At 57.9% G+C, this 21,358-nt stretch overlaps 1 protein-coding gene across 3 annotated transcripts in view; it reads left to right on the top strand.

Moving 5' to 3' along the window:
- The window catches only part of ZNF536 (zinc finger protein 536), a 390,408-nt gene that overhangs the window by 332,124 nt on the left and 36,926 nt on the right, over nucleotides 1–21,358 (top strand). The gene's annotated exons all lie outside the window — the stretch shown is intronic.

The raw sequence follows: 21,358 nt of genomic DNA, 5'->3' as shown, positions 1-21,358 counted from the left end.
CAGGCAAACGGCTGAAATTTGCACCCCCGGAGGGACCGGAAATTTTAAAAGCTTAATAAAGGCAGTATCTACACATTCTCCAGTCAGTTTTTAAAAACTGCATTTAATTGAGTCAGTAGCATGTTACTTTGGGGAGAAATGAAGCTCATAAACTTGTGCTTTTTTAGTTCAAATGTAGCCTTTTAAGAAAGACCAAGGGCCTGGTGCAGACCGGCCCAGGCGATGACCTGGGCACAGCAGTGACCGGCGGGTGGCAGGGAGAAACCCCTTCCCAATGCGAGGGGTCTCTCCCTCCCCCCTGCCGCCGTTCCTCCACCTGTAAAGGCCACTGTCCCTCTGCCTCGGGGCTGTGGGATGGGACAGGCTGAGCCTGTAACCCTAGAGTTCACCAGGACCTGGGGGGCCAGCACCCGGAACCTTCATCCACATCTCTGAGCGACAGACAGCGGTCCCAGACGGGGAGCCCCATCCCAGGATCAATTTGTAGATGGACTCTGTGCACGAGGGTAAGAGACACAGGTGCTTAGTAATAATTACTTGCACATTTACAGAACCGGACACTCCGTCATTCAATAGACCTTAAAACTAAAAAGCTTTTGTCTGCGAGAGGTGACCAATCGCGAAAGAGTTTGGATTATATGATCTCCCATAACTTAATCATATGGTTCTTAAGAGGGGGGCAGGAACAGCTGTGTCTCGCTAATATGCATGCGATATGGGTAAGCCGATACGCTTTCATTCTCAACTTGTTTTTAGCAGGAAGAAAAAAGCCCTTAGATGAGGAACATTAAGATTCAATATTAACCATTTTTCCCCCTTTGGGCAAAATTATTCATCACTTGATATTTATTAAAGCAACATTTTTTTTTTTTTTTTTGCTAGGATAAAATGCACCCCGGTGAAAAATTTCTAAACATCCTTAAACTTACGTGACAAAGTAAAAAACGGAAGTGAAGGAAGGGCAGCCCCTTGGGCCACAGGAAGACAGTGGCCCTGAGAGGGAGGCTTGTTCCTTTGAAGCCCAGACTCAACCCAGACCCCCAGACCTCAGTTCCAGGGCGCAGGTGGGAGTCCTGAACGAGGGTCTGTCCCGCGGCCCGCCTCCCCGATTAGGGATCTTGGATTTGTTGCATGTTGCTCCGACGCTTCTCCTGGTTAGCGCGTGGCGCGCTATGACCTGAACTATGGATGTATATTTGCTTTACTAATCTTAACCAAAAAAATAAAAATAATAAAATAAATAAACGAAAAGAAGAAGAAAAGCCTAAGACAAAGGAATGGTGGATTACAGAGACTTTTATTTTCAGGGCAAAAATGATATGGATAAGTGAGCATCAACTGACCAGAAATTATTTGCTTCTGTCTGTTAGACACGTAATGGAGTCATTTAACTAGTCAAATTAGGAGCTGCAGAAATGCACCATGCTTCATTACTGAGTTCGAATGGGCACCATTTTACATTTACGTCAAAAATTATCTCATAGCAAATTAATGTTTTCATTGTGCCCCCGGAAGCCTGAGCGGCGCAGTGTGAGCGCCACCTAGAGGCCGTGGGCGGCAGCGCCCCAAAGCCTGAGGCGGGCGTGACGACCTCCCCGCCTGCGGATGTGTTTTAGGGAAAAGAGACACCCAGGTCCCTTTTCAAGTGGGAACATGGTCCTTGGGTGGCCTTGTCGGGAGTCGTGGCTTACCACGTGAAGTTCTGAGGGGCCTGTAAGGATTTCCCCAAACCCGGCCTCGTTTGAAACACCCGAAAGCTCTCTGCAACGGGTCCAAGTCCTGAAAATATCTGTCCCGTCGTTTCCTTCCCCCACGCTTTGCTTGTTTGTTTTTTTCCCTAAGTACTTAAGTCATATCAAAATCTCAGCCTTTTGCCAGGTGAGTACTTCTATAAATAACCAAGGAGAGTTTTTTTCCCCCTTCCCTGTTGTAAATGGGCATCTTTCTTTGGTTGTTGGCAAAACTTGCTCTCTAGTGACATTGTATCAATTTTTTTTAAAAAAATGCTGAAACAGGTTAGTGATTCTCCATTCGCACTCCATCAGGGACGTCGGTAGACAGCCCAAGGATACGGGTCTCTGTTCAATTCAGAGAGAAATCAATTCGGGTCAAATAGCAAACGTGATTTTTTTTTTCCTCCAGTAAAAAAGCGCTCAGTAACCCGGTGGGTAGGCTGGCTGTGGTGCACGAGGTCCGAGCGGGAACCGCGGGAAGGATTGAAGCGTGGGCTCGCGCTGAGAACCCGGGGGTGGGGGTTCGGGACGATGTTGGTGATGTCTAGGATATACGTAGACGGCCGCGAAGTGACGAGTGACAGACACGACCCAGGGCAGAGTCAGAATCGGGCCTCCGACTTGGTGCTTTAAATTCTCCCGAAGACGTCTGTTGGCTGAGACAGCCTCACCCACAGTGGCTCCGTGGCAGGCCGGGGGGGGGGGGGTGGCGCCCTGTGGGAGCTGGCAAGTAGGGGACAGTCAAGGTGTCTGTGCAGGACCCTGGAAGGCCACCACCCCATCCCTCTGCAGGGGACAGACGGCAGGACTGCTCCGCTCTGGCCCAGGTGAGGGGGGTGCCCGCCCTTCGTCTGTCCTGAGAGGCGGGTGTGGGACCGCCTCCCCATCCCCCACGGCGGGGCGGGGCCCTGTGCGCTCAGGGGCCGACAGCAGGGTGGGCTTCGCCTCCCTGGCCCTAACTCTGTTTGTACAGCTGTTCCTCTCCTGATCTTAACTTCTTCCCCGAGCACAAGCTGGGGCCAACTGAGTGGCAGGTGTGATTTCGAAACAGAATGCTCGGATTAAAAAGAAAAAGAAAAAAAAAAGAAAAGGAAAAGAAAAGAGGACAAGCACGAGTCCACAGAACAGCACCCGCTTCCTCCTCACTGAGATTCGCCAGTGACCCTCTCCAGTGAACCTGCCGTCCACCAACCTGTTTTGTAGGAGAAAGGGGGAAAAATATATATATATATTTTTTTAATTCCTCCAAATGTTATCCTTCCACCATGTCTGCGAAGATTCCTGTGATTTTCAGATTTCAAAGAGAAGATCTCCTTTTGAAAATAAATCAGTGTCGGTGATCGTAGGAGCCCGCCTAATACAGTGTTTTAAACCCCACGCTGTGTTGAAAAGTTCAAGACTTTTGCAGTGACCCCCACCGCCCCCGCCCCCCGACCCCGCCCCGGCCCACAGATCGGATAATGAGAGATGGAGGGTCCGGGGCAGCAGCGTCTGAAAACCGGGTCCCCTTTGTTCTAACAGAAGCTGTGTGTGTGTGTGTGTGTGTGTGTGTGTGTGTGTGTGTGTGTGTGTGTGTGTGTGGCTTAAGCTAGTGGTTCAATAGGAGTTCTTTGAAACAGAAACAAAAAATGTTAAGAGCTGGTACAAGTACTCAAGTCTGGTCTCCCCCCCCCCCCCCCCCCTTAACATGCAGAGAGAATTTTCTCCTCTTCCCATGAATCCCGTCTGCCGAAACGTCTCGGTCGGTCTCCGTGTTATGTTTACCGAGGCCAGGCGGGAGGATCGGTGATTTATAACCGTTCCTATTGGGTTTTATGTAATAACTTTGGAACTCGTATAAAGTAATGATCCACAAACTCTTTTAATGTTCATTATAAAATATGAAATATTTTCTCAGGACCGTGGCAATTATGTGACCAGACATAACTGCTTCACACATGAGTACATACAGGGAGGTTTAACATAACTTGATCATCTCCTCGGCTTTCTCTCCTCATTGATGTGATAATACTGTTTTAATACTTTTTTTTTTCTTCCTAAAGAAAAGTTAAGTAATTTTAGAATCTCTACTGAGGCCTGCTTTTATTGGCTTTTGTAATAGAACTCTCAAATCTAATTGTATTTATGCTCAGACTGACGCCGGTGAGCGTCGCGAGCGGAAGGAGAAAGGTCCCCGGTGCTGGTGTGTTCTGTAATTATCAATCGATGCGTCCCCCGCGGACGGGCCCGGGGATCTGGGGACCAGGCACAGGAGCAGAGCTGAGACGCAAGCCCCCCGCACTTCTCCACGGTCACCGGAGGCCCCCGCAGAGAGGGTTTTCGGAGTGGGGGGAGCAGCTGAACCCCGGTGCTCGGTACCCTCGCCGGGAACGTCCCCCCCCCCCCATGCGGGGCTGTGCCCGCCCCCCTCCGGGTCTGGAGCCAGTGGTGCGGGACTCCCTGTTGAATGACAGGTGGTTCTCCAAAGAGAATGTCCCTGCGACGCCGCCCCGGGACTCGAGCTGAGCGGCACTGTTCTGCCCGCTTGGCCTTTGTCGGGCGTGAGCTGGATGGTCAGCTCTCTGTGGCATCGAGTCTGTGGCGTGGGGTGCGGGGTGGACAGGCGGGCAGGGGGCTTATGCTGGAAACCCGCTTCACGCCGCCGGCCTGGGCGGCCGCTCCTGCAGGCCAGTGTCCAGGAGACGGTGACTGTTCCTCATCTCGTCCGGGCGGGTGGGAGAGATGGGACAGGAGGGATGGCACCACGACCGGGTGTCCCCGCCCTGCACCCCGCTTCTCAGAGTCTAGAATGCACCACGACGGGGTGTCCCCACCCTGCACCCCGCTTCTCAGAGTCTAGAATGCACCACGACGGGGTGTCCCCGCCCTGCACCCCGGTCCTCAGAGTCTAGAATGCACCAGGACGGGGTGTCCCCGCCCTGCACCCAGCTTCTCAGAGTCCAGAATGCACCACGACGGGGTGTCCCTGCCCTGCACCCCGGTCCTCAGAGTCTAGAATGCACCAGGACGGGGTGTCCCCGCCCTGCACCCCGGTTCTCAGAGTCTAGAATGCACCAGGACGGGGTGTCCCCGCCCTGCACCCAGCTTCTCAGAGTCTAGAATGCACCAGGACGGGGTGTCCCCGCCCTGCACCCCGGTTCTCAGAGTCTAGAATGCACCACGACGGGGTGTCCCCGCCCTGCACCCCGGTTCTCAGAGTCTAGAATGCACCAGGACGGGGTGTCCCCGCCCTGCACCCCGGTCCTCAGAGTCTAGAATGCACCAGGACGGGGTGTCCCCACCCTGCACCCCGCTTCTCAGAGTCTAGAATGCACCATGATGGGGTGTCCCCGCCCTGCACCCCGGTTCTCAGAGTCCAGAATGCACCAGGACGGGGTGTCCCCGCTCTGCACCCCGCCCTGCACCCCGGTTCTCAGAGTCCAGAATGCACCACGACGGGGTGTCCCCGCCCTGCACCCCGGTTCTCAGAGTCCAGAATGCACCAGGACGGGGTGTCCCCACCCTGCACCCCGGTTCTCAGAGTCTAGAATGCACCAGGACGGGGTGTCCCCGCCCTGCACCCCGCTTCTCAGAGTCTAGAATGCACCATGATGGGGTGTCCCCGCCCTGCACCCCGGTTCTCAGAGTCCAGAATGCACCAGGACGGGGTGTCCCCGCTCTGCACCCCGCCCTGCACCCCGGTTCTCAGAGTCCAGAATGCACCACGACGGGGTGTCCCCGCCCTGCACCCCGGTTCTCAGAGTCCAGAATGCACCAGGACGGGGTGTCCCCGCCCTGCACCCCGGTTCTCAGAGTCTAGAATGCACCAGGACGGGGTGTCCCCGCCCTGCACCCCGCTTCTCAGAGTCTAGAATGCACCATGATGGGGTGTCCCCGCCCTGCACCCCGGTTCTCAGAGTCCAGAATGCACCAGGACGGGGTGTCCCCACCCTGCACCCCGGTTCTCAGAGTCCAGAATGCACCAGGACGGGGTGTCCCCGCCCTGCACCCCGCTTCTCAGAGTCTAGAATGCACCAGGACGGGGTGTCCCCGCCCTGCACCCCGGTCCTCAGAGTCTAGAATGCAGGCGGGTCACGAGGGTCGGGCGACAGTGCGAGTGCTTACTTGGCAGGTGGGAGCTGCACGCTGGGGCCTTTCCCGTCCACTCCCGTGGAAATCCACGCGGCCCCGGCATCCTGTCCGCCTCTTCTCTGCTTCCGGTCCCCACAGAGCGAGCCGGGCTGACCGGTGGCATGCAGGGGAGGTGAGGCCCTCTGTGTGGCCCGGGTGGGGACAGTGGGACTGAAGGGGAAGCCGGGGGGCGGGAGCCGCCGGCCCCTGGATGTGTTTTGTTTGGCTTGTGCGATTTTCCCACCTGTGTCTTCAGTTGCACGCGTCCTAAAACCGTGAGCATTTCCTTCACGATTCCCGGGTTCCGGGTTCCCTGGAGAGAGTGAGACACTTGCCATGAAGTGACAGAGCTTGGGGGGCCCTTTCCGCACACCCTGCCCTGGCGTGTGTTACAGGGGCAGCCCCCTACATGGCCTCTTCCAGACGGGTGCTCAGACCCAGAGCCACACCGGCTGCCGCCCCCGCCCTGGACGGATGTTTAAGGAGCCGAGAACTTTCTCAGGTCCAAGCCCACCTGCCTCGGAGAACGGTGGCCTCCCGGTGTCTGAGGACGGTCCCCCTGCTCTCCGTTCTCCTGAGCAGGCCGCTGGAGAGGGTGACATTCTCAGCTAGTTAGACGTCTCCGGAACCCCCTCCCTGTGGCTGGCGCCGTGCTGGGGTCGTGCTGGCTGGTGAGAAGTCTCTGGCAGCAGGTGGGCGCCCAGCTGGTGCCCAGACCATTGGGGCTGAGGACAGGGAGCCCAGCCTGCCCTGGGGACAGACAACAGGCATGGCCATCAGCACCCAGGTGGGCAGGTCCAGGCCGGTCACCACGTCTGCAGTGCTCATTCACGCTTAGAAAACACCGTGGTCCCCCACCCCTGTGGCCCTCTTCACACCCCGTCCCGGATTCACCCGACTGGTGCCACTGTGGAACCAGTGGGCTGTGCCGGGGTTTGGTGTGGCAGGACTCAGTCAGCGTGTGTGGCTGCTCAAGACAGCACGCAAAATCGAAAGGCGTCGCCGTGACGGCCACAGGTTGTGGGACAAGGTCCAAAGGGTCTTTGCTGCCTGGGGAGCAGGCCTCCTGGCCTCCCGTTCTACACATGGGGGTGGTCACTGCCACCGGCCACCGCCTTGTTGTGCACTGACCGCCGCTCGGCTTTCTGCGTGAGAACCAGGAGCCTGGTGCTCTGAGTAGACGCGAACCTGGCTCGGGCAGCTTGAGGGCCTGCCCAGGGCCAGACCCTGCGGGGCTGAGCAGAGGCTGTTCTCTGGTGTCCGCGCTTGAATCCTGAGCAGAACGCAGGGATAACATCTCGGGCGTCCTGAGCCCTGAGCGCTGGTTAGTGGCGGAGTCTTCCTGGAGCCATGGCCCTGCAGAGCGACAGGTGAGGGGGTTCCTGAGCTCCGTGCGTCCCGGGGGTCGGAAGGACGGGCATAGGACACTCAGCCGCTGGCTAAATCAGTGTCAGCTGAATGATAAGTCTCGCTCTCCTCCCTCCTGCGGGAGGTCTGCTGCAGCCCTCCGGCCAGTCAAGCTGACCTCAGTGCGGATGCCCAGAGCCCAGGACGGTGAGAGGATGCGGCTCTCTGCCTGCCTCCTGGAGGACTCTGCCTGTGCCTGTTGGCGAATGTGCACCAGGGAATCCACTACGTCCCAGTCAGAGAAGCTGGCCCCTGCATGAAGCTCTGGACGGGCGCACTGTGGTGGGGTGTCCAGGAGCACTGTGCTGGGGTGTCCAGGAGCACTGTGGTGGGGTGTCCAGGAGCACTGTGGTGGGGTGTCCAGGAGCACTGTGGTGGGGTGTCCAGGAGCTGCAGGAACTCAGGGAGGAGCCAGCGCTCACCTCGAGGAGTCCACCTGGGGAGGGGAGACTCCAGCACAGAGTCCTGCTGCGCCTGAGGCTGTGGGGGCCGAGGTGGCAGGGAGAGGCGAGGAGGACTCCAGGCTGGTGGGACTGAGCTGGGGCTGGAGAGGCAGGGAGGGCGTGAAAACCCTGTCCCGCAGCCACGCCCCAGGAAGGCGTCCGGCTAGGACGGCCCCCTGCTCCTCTGGTCAGGTGAAGACTTCGGGGATGTCTGGAGGTATCTGGGAGGGTGGCCACAGAGGGCGTCTGGGAGAGTGACCACAGAGGGCGTCTGGGAGGGTGGCCACAGAGGGCGTCTGGGAGGGTGATCACAGAGGGCGTCTGGGAGGGTGGCCACAGAGGGCGTCTGGGAGGGTGGCCTCTTGCTTGGCTGCCTGCTCTTCTGAATCGGGGACGACTTAAAACAAAATGACTGTGTTTTATGCGGCGGACGTACCCCTTCCCTGATGAAGTTTACTGGACCGCTCTTCTGAGCACACACCGTGCTGTGTCCACGCCGGACGGTGTTCCCGCAGAGGAAAGGAGATGATGTAGGGGTTTTCCATCGCACGACGGCAACATCACGACGCGGGAGTGCCTTGCGTCAGCCCGTGGCCAGAGCGTGCCATCTGCTCCCCGGTGGCAGTCCAGCCTGGACGCGCCCCTTCCGTCCACGGCGCCCCACGTCCGCCACTTGTGGAATGCCGACCTTGTACCTCGACAACTGGACAGAGAGCGTGCGCTCCCATGTCACCCCCCCCCCCCCCAGGAGCCGGAAGGTGTCATTCTTGTCTCAGCAGGGACGTGGTAATACGTCTGCTCTCTGGTCTAGGATGCTCACCGCCTTCCCGGGTCTGTCCCTGGACAGTGATGCCTGTCGTCCTGCCCTGAGGCTGACGGAAACCTGGGGTCAGCCCCGTGACGGCGGAACGGGAAGTGGGGAGTGTCCTTAGCTGCCCCGTGCTGCGGGGGCTCCATTCCCATGTGTCCCCGACTCAGGGGCATCGCTCCAGCCGGGAGGCGGAGGGGCGGGCACTCGACCTGACAGGTCCTGAGGGAGAGCCCGCCCTGCATGTCGTCCTGCCTCTTCACTGCCCGTCTGCGTCCCAAAGCCTCCTGCCCCTGGAGGCGCCTCGCAGGTCATCCCTGGCAGGCCGCCCGCAGCGGGGGAGCCAGCGGGCACATATCTCCTCGGGCCACGCGGACGGTGACGCCCACAGCAGTGAAGATGCAGGAGGAGGGGGAGCCACGCGGACGGTGACGCCCACAGCAGTGAAGATGCAGCAGGAGGGGGAGCCACGCGGACGGTGACGCCCACAGCAGTGAAGATACAGGAGGAGGGGGAGCCACGCGGACCGTGACGCCCACAGCAGTGAAGATGCAGCAGGAGGGGGAGCCACGCGGACGGTGACGCCCACAGCAGTGAAGATGCAGGAGGAGGAGGAGCCACGCGGACCGTGACGCCCACAGCAGTGAAGATGCAGGAGGAGGAGGAGCCACGCGGACGGTGACGCCCACAGCAGTGAAGATGCAGCAGGAGGGGGAGCCACGCGGACGGTGACGCCCACAGCAGTGAAGATGCAGGAGGAGGAGGAGCCACGCGGACGGCGACGCCCACAGCAGTGAAGATGCAGCAGGAGGGGGAGCCACGCGGACTGTGACGCCCACAGCAGTGAAGATGCAGGAGGAGGGGGAGCCACGCGGACTGTGACGCCCACAGCAGTGAAGATGCAGGAGGAGGGGGAGCCACGCGGACGGTGACGCCCACAGCAGTGAAGATGCAGCAGGAGGGGGAGCCACGCGGACGGTGACGCCCACAGCAGTGAAGATACAGGAGGAGGGGGAGCCACGCGGACTGTGACGCCCACAGCAGTGAAGATGCAGCAGGAGGGGGAGCCACGCGGACGGTGACGCCCACAGCAGTGAAGATACAGGAGGAGGGGGAGCCACGCGGACTGTGACGCCCACAGCAGTGAAGATGCAGGAGGAGGGGGAGCCACGCGGACGGTGACGCCCACAGCAGTGAAGATGCAGGAGGAGGGGGAGCCACGCGGACGGTGACGCCCACAGCAGTGAAGATGCAGCAGGAGGGGGAGCCACGCGGACGGTGACGCCCACAGCAGTGAAGATGCAGGAGGAGGGGGAGCCACGCGGACGGCGACGCCCACAGCAGTGAAGATGCAGGAGGAGGAGGAGGTGCTCAGGGCACGTTCGTCAGCCGGCCCCACGGCCTGTTGTGGCCACCACGCCCTGTCCCGTCCTTGAAAGTCGAAAGCGTATGAGTAACATTGGGGCCGGAGCAGAGGAGCTGGTGCCGGACGGGGTCTGGTGGGGGGAGGGCACATCCAGGAAGTGACCGAACCTCACTGACCACCAGCCTCCTGGTCTGCGTGACGAGTGGGAACGGGACCCCAGAGCCCAAAGGCAGGCGGATTCCGGGGACATCGCGAGGAGGCAGCGGCTTCACGGTAGACCTTCTGCTGAAGCCGCTGCCCCGTGGCCCCTGTGAGGCCCCCGGGAGACCCCTGTCCCTGGGCCTCTGTCCCCATCCCTGGCCCCTCCCCCGTGGCCCCTGTGAGGCCCCCGGGAGACCCCTGTCCCTGGGCCTCTGTCCACATCCCTGGCCCCTCCCCCGTGGCCCCTGTGAGGCCCCTGGGAGACCCCTGTCCCTGGGCCTCTGTCCCCATCCCTGGCCCCTCCCCCGTGGCCCCTGTGAGGCCCCCGTGAGACCCCTGTCCCTGGGCCTCTGTCCACATCCCTGGCCCCTCCCCCGTGGCCCCTGTGAGGCCCCTGGGAAACCCCTGTCCCTGGGCCTCTGTCCCCATCCCTGGCCCCTCCCCCGTGGCCCCTGTGAGGCCCCCGGGAGACCCCTGTCCCTGGGCCTCTGTCCACATCCCTGGCCCCTCCCCCGTGGCCCCTGTGAGGCCCCCGGGAGACCCCTGTCCCTGGGCCTCTGTCCCCATCCCTGGCCCCTCCCCCGTGGCCCCTGTGAGGCCCCCGGGAGACCCCTGACCCTGGGGCTTCCGTCCACATCCCTGGCCCCTCCCCCGTGGCCCCCGTGAGACCCCTGTCCCTGGGGCCTCTGTCCACATCCCTGGCCCCTCCCCCGTGGCCCCAGCTCCTCTCGGTCTCCCCTCCTTGGGCTCCGCGGGGCGCCGTCCTGTCCTCACTCAGCCTCTCCTCCCCCCTCTGTGTTCTCTCCCTGGGGGGGGCCTCATCCTTCCACACCCTCCCCGGCTGCCGGCTCTCAGAAACCAGCCTTCAGCCTCCACCTCCGGTTTCCTGTCTGACGTCCCCACTCGGATATCTCACGGCGTCAACCCCAGCGTTGTCGTGGGGTCTCCCCCTGCTCCAGAAAGTCCTGTCGGTCTCCCCGCCCCCAAGTAAGCCTAGAGCCCCCCCCTCCTCTCCACCCTGTCGGTCGGGACCACCGTCTCTTTCCTGGGCTCCACTTAACTGGTCCTCCGGACCGCCTTAGACCCCTGAGCTGTGGGAGAGTCTGAGACAGAAGTCGGACTGCGTGTCGAAGTCACACTGTTCAGTCCCATCCCGTCCCCCTCCCATCACGACCCCCCCTCCGCTGCTACAAAGGTGGGGGTAGTCGGGTCCCCCCTGACCCCCGTCTCTCACCTGCGCTTCGGGCTTCTGTCTGTCTGTCATCGCCACCAGCTCTGTGACACCCCAGGGGTCCCTGGGTACGCAGCTGTCGCGCCTGGACTGACGGACATCCTGTCCCCTCACGGACAGTTGTCCCCTCGCCCCAGCCTGCTCACCCGCTGAAGCGCGGCTCACCCCTCCACATTCCCTCTCTCTCTCTTCCTTCCTTCTTTCCTTCTTAGCCGTTCATTATTGAACATTCTGTGTGTTCAATTTCTTGGTCATCTTCTGGGGGGGGGATCTGGTTCACCCACCAAACTGAAAACCCCCGGGCAGAGCCTGTATCTGTCCTGCCCCATCCTCTGTCCCCTGTGGACCCCACAGTGCCCAGCCCGTGGAAGAGGTCCAGCGTGCATTTCTTGGAGGAATAAATGGGGAAATGGATAGAAGGAATGAAATCCGTGTTTCTGGCCGGATGCGGGTGACACTAAGGTAAACATAGTTTCTGCTCACGCTGCGCCTCCGGCTCACAGTCAGTTTTCTCCGAGTGTGCCTCGCGGGTGTGGACGCGGCGTGTCGGGGAGCCTGAGGCCACCTGCACGGGGACTGCGCAGTCTTCACTCCGGACAAGCTCTGAGCTCTGGGGCGCAGTCGCAGGTGACACAGGGACAGACGTGAGGTCTGCCGGGGCCCTGGGGCTCCTGTCCCAACAGCGAGTCTCAGCCTCTCCTTGCTGCTGCCTGCTGGCTCGAGGGTGTGCGTGTGTGCGTGTGCATCTGTGTGCATGCATGCAGGTGTGTGCGTGTGCGTGTGTGTGCATGCATGCAGGTGTGTGCGTGCATGTGCATGCATGCAGGTGTGTGCGTGTGTGCATGCATGCAGGGGTGTGCGTGTGTGTGCATGTGTGCGTGTGCGTGTGTGTGCATGCACGCAGGTGTGTGCATGTGTGTGCACGCATGTAGGTGTGTGTGTGCGTGTGTGCGTGTGCATGCGTGTGCATGCACGCAGGTGTGTGTGTGTGTGTGCATGCACGCAGGTGTGTGCGTGTGTGCGTGTGCGTGTGTGTGCATGCACGCAGGTGTGTGTGTGTGTGTGCGGATGGTGGTTTCATAAAGCTCCATCTATCTCTCCTTTGAAAAAGCCATCTACAAATCTAAGGGACTTGTTCACAAACGTTGATGACAGACACTGTCAGTCCACTTCTCCGTGACAATGTGACTGTTGGCCTTTTATCTCGGAGGCCCAGTGATCTGGGTGCCTTGGAGGAGAAAGGCAGATACCTGAGGCCGATACCTGGAAAGCCGGGGACAGAGGACAGCCTGCTGTCCCCGCCACCAAGCGTCCCTTTGCAAACATGATGGCAGTTTGGCGCGTGTGCCTCTCTGACAGGCGTGGTTGGGCTGCTCAGCCTGAGGCTGTTTCTGAGGTTGGGAGAGGCTGTGAGGTCAGTGAACCCCGGGTCATAAGGACCTCCTCTCATCCGTGGTCGTGTAGCAGGAAAAAATATATACGTATCATTTCACCCTGGGGACTCCGACGTTAGACCATATAAATGAAAGAGATTGATTCTGGGCCCAAAATAAATAGACAATGCCGTCATAACCGATAAACTAATAAATATCTATCACCATTATATTTCAAGATTTCCCAAAGATATCTGAAGGGCACTTAATTGTTACTGAGGAATCAATTACGCAATTAACCTTCTTCTCATTGGATATATATTTGCTACAACTTTTCAAAGCTCCAGCTTTAAAAGGTTCCTATTGATCGAAAGTTTCGAGGCCATATGGCCTGGGTATTGGATTTGTGCCGTCGTGATGGGCAGTGGAGGCCGCTGATCACACACACTTGTTTCAGATGGTCAGAGCAACACGGCGACGCTCAGCTTGTGGACTGGGGCATTGACATGCGTGTGCGTGTGCGTAGGCGTGCGTGTGTCATAGGTATGCCGTCTCTGCCTCCCGCAGGCTGTGCACACGGGGCCCACTTCATTTAGCGTGAGTGTTGACCAAACACGGGCCCCCTCCAGACGGGAGCTCAGTGTTCCGGAGAGTGGCCGCACTGTCTCGAGGCCCCTGGTGGCTTCTGCAACTCACATTTTGAAAGTCGTCTATTCAAACAAGATAAGAGACTGGCGATGTTCTCAAACACACGCATTAAATTGCATGAGGCTTGGCCTTGCGAGTTGCAAAAAAAAAGTTATTTTGATTCAAGGGAAATGTGTTCTGCTCCGGTGTGCCCGTTTTACTGTTCTAGAATCTTCCCAGGCCGCAGTCGGTTTGTGAGAGCCCGCAGTGACTGTTCCCTCAGTTCCGTCTTTCTCCTGATGGCAGCTTTAGGTGCCTGCGTGGAATCCAACAGCGACTGTGAGTCGGCCGGTGTGCAGGGAGGTTCAAGACGAGGTCGGGGTGTGTCTCCCAGGTACAAGGTGAGGCGGACACAGGGGGTCCCTCACGCGCCCCTGGCACTGCGCCCTCCTGTAAACACCACGGCACAAGTGAGCGCCAGGTTTCTGGAGGCCCAGGAAGGTTATGCACGGTCCACCGATACGGCACGGGTGGGTCCTCACCTTCCCCAGCGTCCGCTTCCTTCTGGGACCTCCTCGGAAGTCAGCACCCTGCCCCTGGGCAGGGAGTTTCCCTGGAGGATGTTAGCCAACGCGTCCTTCCTAGTGGGGGCGTTCACCAAGCAACACACGTGCCCAAGAACAGGGACGGAGATCGCCCAGCCCAGTGTCCCCACCTGAAGGACACCGTGTGGCCACAGAGTCATCTGGCAGGCAGGAAAGTAGGGAAGTCACCTACTAAAACATAACTGGAAGCGTAGATTTGATAAAGGCGTGTTACTTGATAACGCACAGACAGTGATGCATAGGAAAACACTGAGTGAAAGATTGGGGAAATCGGGTATTTGGAAGCATGCGTTTTAGGAAACTGAAACATTATGTAGGTATGCGTCCAGTTGTGCATAGGGAAAGGTATTTAGTGAGACATCCTGTTTGGAAGCACACACATTGTGTAGTGTGTGTTATGATATCTATCTGGCAAGCCACAGAAAGAAGAGAAGACTTTTTATTCACAACGACCCAGGGAGCATTTATAGGTTTTGAGATGGGAGATTATCAGAGGTGGGACTTGGCCGGTTCACACTGATTCAACAGAACCGGTACCTGTTTTGTTGAGCTCGGCGGGCCAGTGGTGAAAATGGCACCCATCATCAGGGTCCTCTCTAAACGGGCGCCTGGACAGCCGCCCCATGTGGCAATCACACATGGACATTCCTCACTCTTTTGTAACGTCCATCTGCACAACAGCGGGTCCTAAGCGCCCGCAGTCATGGTCATTCCGTCCGTAGGTGAAAAACATGTCAAGTGCGGACACCAATCAAGAAGCAACGTGGGAATCTCTTAAATAACAGTGTTATTGTTTTTTTGTCAGGTATCATTTAATACTCTTCCGTTAATATTTTAAAACTCTTATAACAAAATCTAGTTTTGTGTACCTCTTTTATTGTTCTCATTTAAGTATGAAATAGTCAACTCCCTTCTAGCATATCTTTTTTTTTTAATATATACTTAAAATGGTCTTTAGGGCAGAGAACCGGTTGTTAAATTAGTTGAATCCCACCGCTGGAGATTATTACTCATTATCGTGATGCTTTTCTTTTTCTTCTTCTTATTATTTTTAATGCTTTTCTTTATTTTACAAATCCCCTATATATATTTTACTAATCAGCCCCCAAAGATCTTGAGGTGAGTATCATTTCACGGATCAGAGCTGAACTCCCTCGAGGGTTCCCGAAGGTTCCCAGCCCCACGCCCTGTGTCCCCTTCTGCTGTGGCTCTCCTCTCCGCTGTGGGTGCCTGGCCGGGCCGCTCCCTCCCCCCCCCTCCCGCAGAACACGGTCATAATCAAGATATTAGCCAAGAGTTTCTGCCCCGAAAATGACCGTCAACAGGCTGGGTTTGACCTCCTTCGCGCGGGAGCCCTGGAGTCATCTGGGCCTAATGATTTTTTGCATTAAGCCTCAGCTTGTGTTGGGGCCTTGTGAGGCCCAGTAATTTAAGAACACTCATTTTGCACATTCCGGTCCCATTATGTTACATTGTTACTGAATAAAGACTGGTATTATGTTGCTCCCATAAAGGGCAGAAGTGGCCTGAATTTTATCTGCTGAACGAATCAATCTGGATTATGTCAGCTGAAAAGAATTGCCGCCCGCCCGCCGACAGCGACGGCGGCCCCTCCCGCGCCGTGGGGACGGGGTGGCTGTGCTTTTTTTTTTTTTTTTAAGAAAAAAAAATGTATCTGTGAGTTCCGAAGACAGTGGCTCCGATCATTGTACCTCGTGGTGGTGGTGACGACGGGGAGAGGAGTTCTTTTTCAAACGGGGAGGGGGGGGGGTGCCAATCATTATTTCAACGCGGCGTATTAGGGGATCAGCTGGGAACTGAAGGCCGTTTCCCGTGTTAATGCCGTGTTGTGTTCAAGCCGCCGGCCGGGCTGTGGGAAAGAGACAGGACAGTAATGAGAAAGGGCTTAGAAAGAGAAGGGGGGGGCAGTGGGGGGGGCTTGGCCAGGGATGTGGACTATTCATCACCGACTCAACGAGGGTGATGGAAAATAATAAGTCCTCCTTAAAGAAAAAGGGGGAAAAGGTTTTTGTTTTGTTTTTTTTAAAAAAAAGCAATTGTTCCCCCTTGGGGAGGGTGGGGCGTGGGGGCTGGGGAGGAAGATAAAAAAAAAGCTCATTTAACCCCAGCTTCACACTGCTGCTTCCCCAGGAGCTGATTTTAAACTTCCTGAAATCGGGGGTGGGGGCGCCCCTTTGAAATGGAGAGTGGCCCACCACGGAAACAGGGTGTGCTCTTCAGCCATCAGTTTAAGAAAATAGGGTCCAATTTCCTGTCTGTCTGCGCCAGTGTCTTAGCATGTGGCCCTGCCATTTAATACCCGGGAGCAGCAATGCTGGGCTCTCCCTCCCCCCTCCACCCCCCCCCCCAGGAACATGCAGACAGTCCCTCTCGGCGTGACATGTGATGTGGCTTTTGTGATCTTTGAACTGACCAGTGAATAAAATCAAGGTTTCCTATGAGCCCTTTCTACGTGATCATGGGGGGGGAAAAAAAAAAGAAAAAACCTTTGAAACCTGAAACCCTTTAGGCAAAGGTGCTTGTCTCCAGTAAGTTGCTTAAAATAATATAACTTGTCGCACTGGCTGCTTTTCCCCCACCCTCCTGCAAGCCCCTCATTATGCGAGCCCTTCCAAATATTTACCTTAGACATGAACAGGGCTCGCCTCCTATTATTGTGACCCGAGCCGCAAAACTTCCATTCAGCCGACCTAATTCCCGCCATCTGCAAAGTTCTAGGTTTTATAATACTTATAAGCTGTTTCTAATCTATTTTTACTGCCTTGTTCTGTCCTGAAATGTCAAAGAATGCAGAATAGGTCTTGGAATTAACATGACAGTTTAAGAAACTTGGCGAGGTCTCCCCGCAGATTGTGACATTAGCAGAACACAAAGGCGCCCGGCGAATTTAACATTAATGTATGCTTGCAGACACTATAAAAACCTATATGTCCATGATCAGGGAATTTAAAAAAAAAAAAAAAGAGGGCATGTTTTTAGGATGATGCTATTAAAGACAGATCTCGGCTTTGAAAAGAAATTTCCATATGAAAAGCAACTTACTAAAAAGTAATGCGGTAATCCGCTCTCTGCGATGAACAACAGGTTTTACGGTCCCAGGTCAAGTAGGCATATGGCTGTCTCTGCTGCCAATTTTTTTTTTCTCCCCTCCTCCTAGGCTTCTTTAATCTGTGATAAAATTGCTTTGAAAGCACTAATAGCATTTTTTTTTTCTCCCACAGCTGTGAAGGAGATCGTATGATAGATGCACCTAGCAGGAAGATCATTTGTTTAGATTCCCAGATTGAAAAAATAAATCACGTAAGGGCCCACGTTTAATTTCATCATGGGAAGGTCTCGCACAGGGCTTATCAGGAGGAATCCATCTCTCCCTCTCCCTCCCTCCCTCCCTCTCTCTCTCTCTCTCTCTCTCCCTCTCTCCCTCTCTCTCTCCCTCTCTCTCTCCCTCTCTCTCTCTCTCTTTCTGCAGCTGCCGGGGATCTGCCCACCCCGGTTGTTCCTTGGTGACAGTAGTTGTGTACGCTGTGATAAACTTGACCTTGGCCGGCTGTTTTAGGAACACTCTGTGATTTAGGAGAGGCGGGCTCGGCCTTTGAAGGATGCCGGGCTGCTTCCTAGAGGGCGGGGTGGGGTGGGGTGGGGTGGGGTGGGGGGGTGTTGAGGCTCTGACGCCCTTGATGGACGGGCTCCCCCGGCTGGCTCTGCGCTTGCTGTCCGTCAGCGGGACCGCGGCTTAAGTCGCTTAGCTTCTCTGCATCTCGGGATTCTTCATTCTAAAGTGGGGGGAACCAAGCCGACCTCCCTCCTACTCCCCCCCCGCCCCCGTGAGTGGGTGTCCCGGTGCATTCGCACAGGAGGAAGTCCCTCCGAGCCACATAGCACGTGGGATGTCCGCAGTGGCTTTTATTTTTAGTGTTGTTTTGCACTGAAGAGTGGGCCCGTGCACCAGGGTGAGGGGGTGGCATAGAGTCTGGCCTTTGAACGCACTGCGCTGGGTGTGGGGTCCCCGCCGCTGGCATTTCTGCCAGGAGAACTCGGACCCGAGTGTGCCCCCCGCGCTTTGGCAGTGCCTGGGCTCCGCAGCTGCTCACGTGCCCACTCCAGAACCCCGCTTACCCACCTGGACGGAGGCACAGTGGTGCCCCCGGGGGCTCCGGGACAAGGGAGTGACCTGATCAAATGGAAACGCTCTGGGTCTAACAAACCACGTCCGATAACAAGAGCAAGTTTAAGAACAGTAAATGAAGCACAGTTTTAAAAGCGGAGTTGGGTTGCTTCACTCGGCTGCTGTCTGTAGGTGGTGGGGAGCATGGGGGGCCGCCTGGCACCGCCATGAGATGTGAGGCCCAGGCCCCAGGAGCCACTGCGCCTGCCTCCCACCCCCGCCCCCGCCCCCGCCCCCACCCCCGCCGCCTGCGCTGGGCTCCTCCAGCCCCACCCCCCGCCCCGTGCAGGGATAGGCCTTCTGCAGGTGCTGCGTGGGGGTCCTGGCTGCCAGGAGGGGTCACAGGAGAGACTCTGGAAGGCATTTCCATGTCACGTCGGGGCCAGGGGACCCAGCCAGGTTTTCTACCTGCTGGAGAGATACCCTTGTGCCAGGCAGGTGGGGGTGGGCAGCGGTGTGGGCAATGCTGGGGTCAGAGGGCTGAGGGATATAGAGAGGCCACTGGCCAGAGAGAGACATGCCTGTCCGCAGACACGCCATAGACACCCGTGTGCAGGCGTGCGCACTGGCCCACCTGCGCTCAGCCCGGCAGGTGCACGCCCCGCCCCCATCACTAGGGAGGAGCTGGTGCAAGCTGCTCTCACCTCCTGCCGCCAGCAGGTGGCGGCCTCTGCACAGCGATGACCCACCACCCACCCACCCACCCGCCCCTGCTCCCTGAGCCCGCTCGGAGCCCTGGGGTGGGGTCTGCTGGGAGCAGCCCGGGGTCCCGAGTGCAGGGGGGCCCCAGGAGCCCCACCTGGGGTGAGGGGAGCTGGAGACATCACTGGTCTAGTCCCCTGACTCAGAGCTAAGACCCAGAGAGACATTTTAATTTATCAATTAAAAAGAAAAAAAAAAACTGCTCAAATTTAAAGTCCAGGATACTTAGCAAAGCACAACAGGCTATCTCTGGAGAAGTCAGAGGTGTGGTGGCACCAGGCTCAGGTGGCCTGACCACAGGGGCGAGTGCTGACTGCCCTCTGCCTCCCCCCCGCCCCCCGCAGGTCAGGGGCTCGCCCCCCCGGCAGCCTGCCCTGCGAGTGGGGGACTCGTGTCCACGCGCCCCCGGGAGCTTCCCGCGAGATGAGAGCAGCCGCGACTGTCTTACTGGCGTCTGCTGTCTCCGGTAATGGGCACCTTCCTTCCGCACGTTGCAGCTCCTTCTCCTCTCAGGTGTCCGGTTCCCACTTCAGGAAAAGGGAAACTGAGGTTCAGTGTCGCTGCCCCCTGCCCCAGGAGCAGGGCAAGGACCTGTGCGTGGGTCCTTGGGGGAGCTGAGAGAGCCTCGCTCACGGCGTCCCTGGGCGGTCGGGTTTGGGGGGAGCCCTGAGTGTCCTGCCCTGTGTCCATCAGTCCAGGAGGGCTTGCTCCGGGGAAGCTACCTGCAGGGCGTGAGGGAGGTGGGCAGTTAGAGACCCCAAGATGACAGACAACACACCCTGCAGGCCCGGATGGAGGTTAACTGCAGTCGCGCACAGAGACAGTGTAGAACAAGGTGGTCGAAGGTCAGCGTCCAGGTGTTTCTAATAGCAGGAGGTAAGGTTAGCCCTCAGGTCACGAGTGCCTAGGTCAGGGGTCGGGAACCTTTTTGGCTGAGAGAGCCATAAACGCCATCAAAAGAGCCACATCTTGCTCGCGAGCCATAAGTGTCCGACCCCTGACCTAGTTGCTCCGGAAGCCTGGGAAACTTCAGGTCGTCCCAGACACAGAGTGGGACACGGGCACCTGTCCGGCCTCTCTCTCACGGCGGGGACAGCGGTGCTGATGACTGTGGGTTGGCAGGGCGTGCCGGGCACCTATGGACACTGTGGTGCTGGGGGCCTCACACAGTTCACTGGCCCCCCGCCCCTGCGAAACAGGAACTGCTGTCAGCCTCGTTTCATGGATGGAGACATGTGGGCCCAGAGAGGTTGAGTAACTTGTCCGAGATCACACAGCAGGCAATTAGGAGACTCAGATCTGACAGCAGGTCTGCAGGGTGTCACCACTCCGAGACATACTGTTTGGATGGGCTGCTGGAATGACTCCAGACGTGACTGGCCTGAGCGACCCGAGCCCCCTCCGACGTTAAATACAATGTTAGGGAAATATATATATTTTTTATTTTTAGTGTTGTTTTGCAACACTATATATATTTGCTTCAAGATAATGGTCTTGGCCACATTCTCTCCCTTCCTGAGAAATGCTGTCCTGGACAGTTTGACCGCTGCCTGGAGAGCCAGCCCCTGTCCGGCTGTGCTCCCTGCGGCAGCAGCTCTGGCCCTGGACGAGGATCTGAGCAGCTCTTGTCTTGGGGGATGGGGGTGAGGACAGTGGTCCACTGTTGTGTCCCCTACACAGGGGCTCCTGCATCCCTGAGCCAGTCACGGGTCCCTTCTGGACCTCTCTCCTGACGCTGCCTAGCCCTGGCCACTTCTTGGCATGTTTGGGCGTGGGGGTCCTTCCTATGGACAGTGCTGAGTGCTCTGTGGACAGGCCCCCAGCGGCAGGTCAGCCAGACCATGTTAGGACAGCAGCCCGGGGTCCTGACTGTAGGGTCGACCTGGGTCTGATGGGGCCGGGAGGCTGGCCTGTCACAGCAGCTTCTGCACAGAGGCTGTTCCTGTCCCTTCTATCGGCAGATTCACAGCCACCCCCCCCCCCATCCTGGCATGGGAGGGGTCCTCAGCCCCACCGGCTCGCCCAGCTCCCCTGTCCGAGGGCCTCACTGGGGCAGGACACCTGAGAACTCATAAATAAGGGAAAGGATCCTCTCCCTCCTCTTCCCCAAAGCAGGAGCCAGGCCACTGAGGAGCAGGGCCGGCCGGGCCAGCTAGGGTCTGGGGGCTCCGCGGGGGCAGCAGGGCAGGTGGCATCGGGGCCCCACATGTGCACCGGGCGTCATTCTCTGGTAGTGCATGGAGTTTTCAGTGCGACAACTGGGATCCGGGTCACTCCTGGGGTCGGGGACGTGTCACAGCAGGAACCGTGCTTATCTGTCGCTCTGAGACGATCGATGCTCACGGCGGTCTGGGTGGGGAGAGGGCCAGACCGCACCAGCAGCGATGGGCAGTGCCCCTGTGTGGCCAGGCCCCCGTTTCTGCTCCGCCGTCTGGGCAGTGCCCCTGTGTGGCCAGGCCCCGTTTCTGCTCCGCCATCTGGGCAGTGCCCCTGTGTGGCCAGGCCCCCGTTTCTGCTCCGCCGTCTGGGCAGTGCCCCTGTGTGGCCAGGCCCCGTTTCTGCTCCG

The sequence above is a fragment of the Saccopteryx leptura genome, chromosome 9, assembly GCF_036850995.1.
Source record: "Saccopteryx leptura isolate mSacLep1 chromosome 9, mSacLep1_pri_phased_curated, whole genome shotgun sequence".
NCBI classification, from domain to species: Eukaryota; Metazoa; Chordata; class Mammalia; order Chiroptera; family Emballonuridae; genus Saccopteryx; species Saccopteryx leptura.
This window is presented reverse-complemented; position numbering and strand designations above follow the sequence as displayed.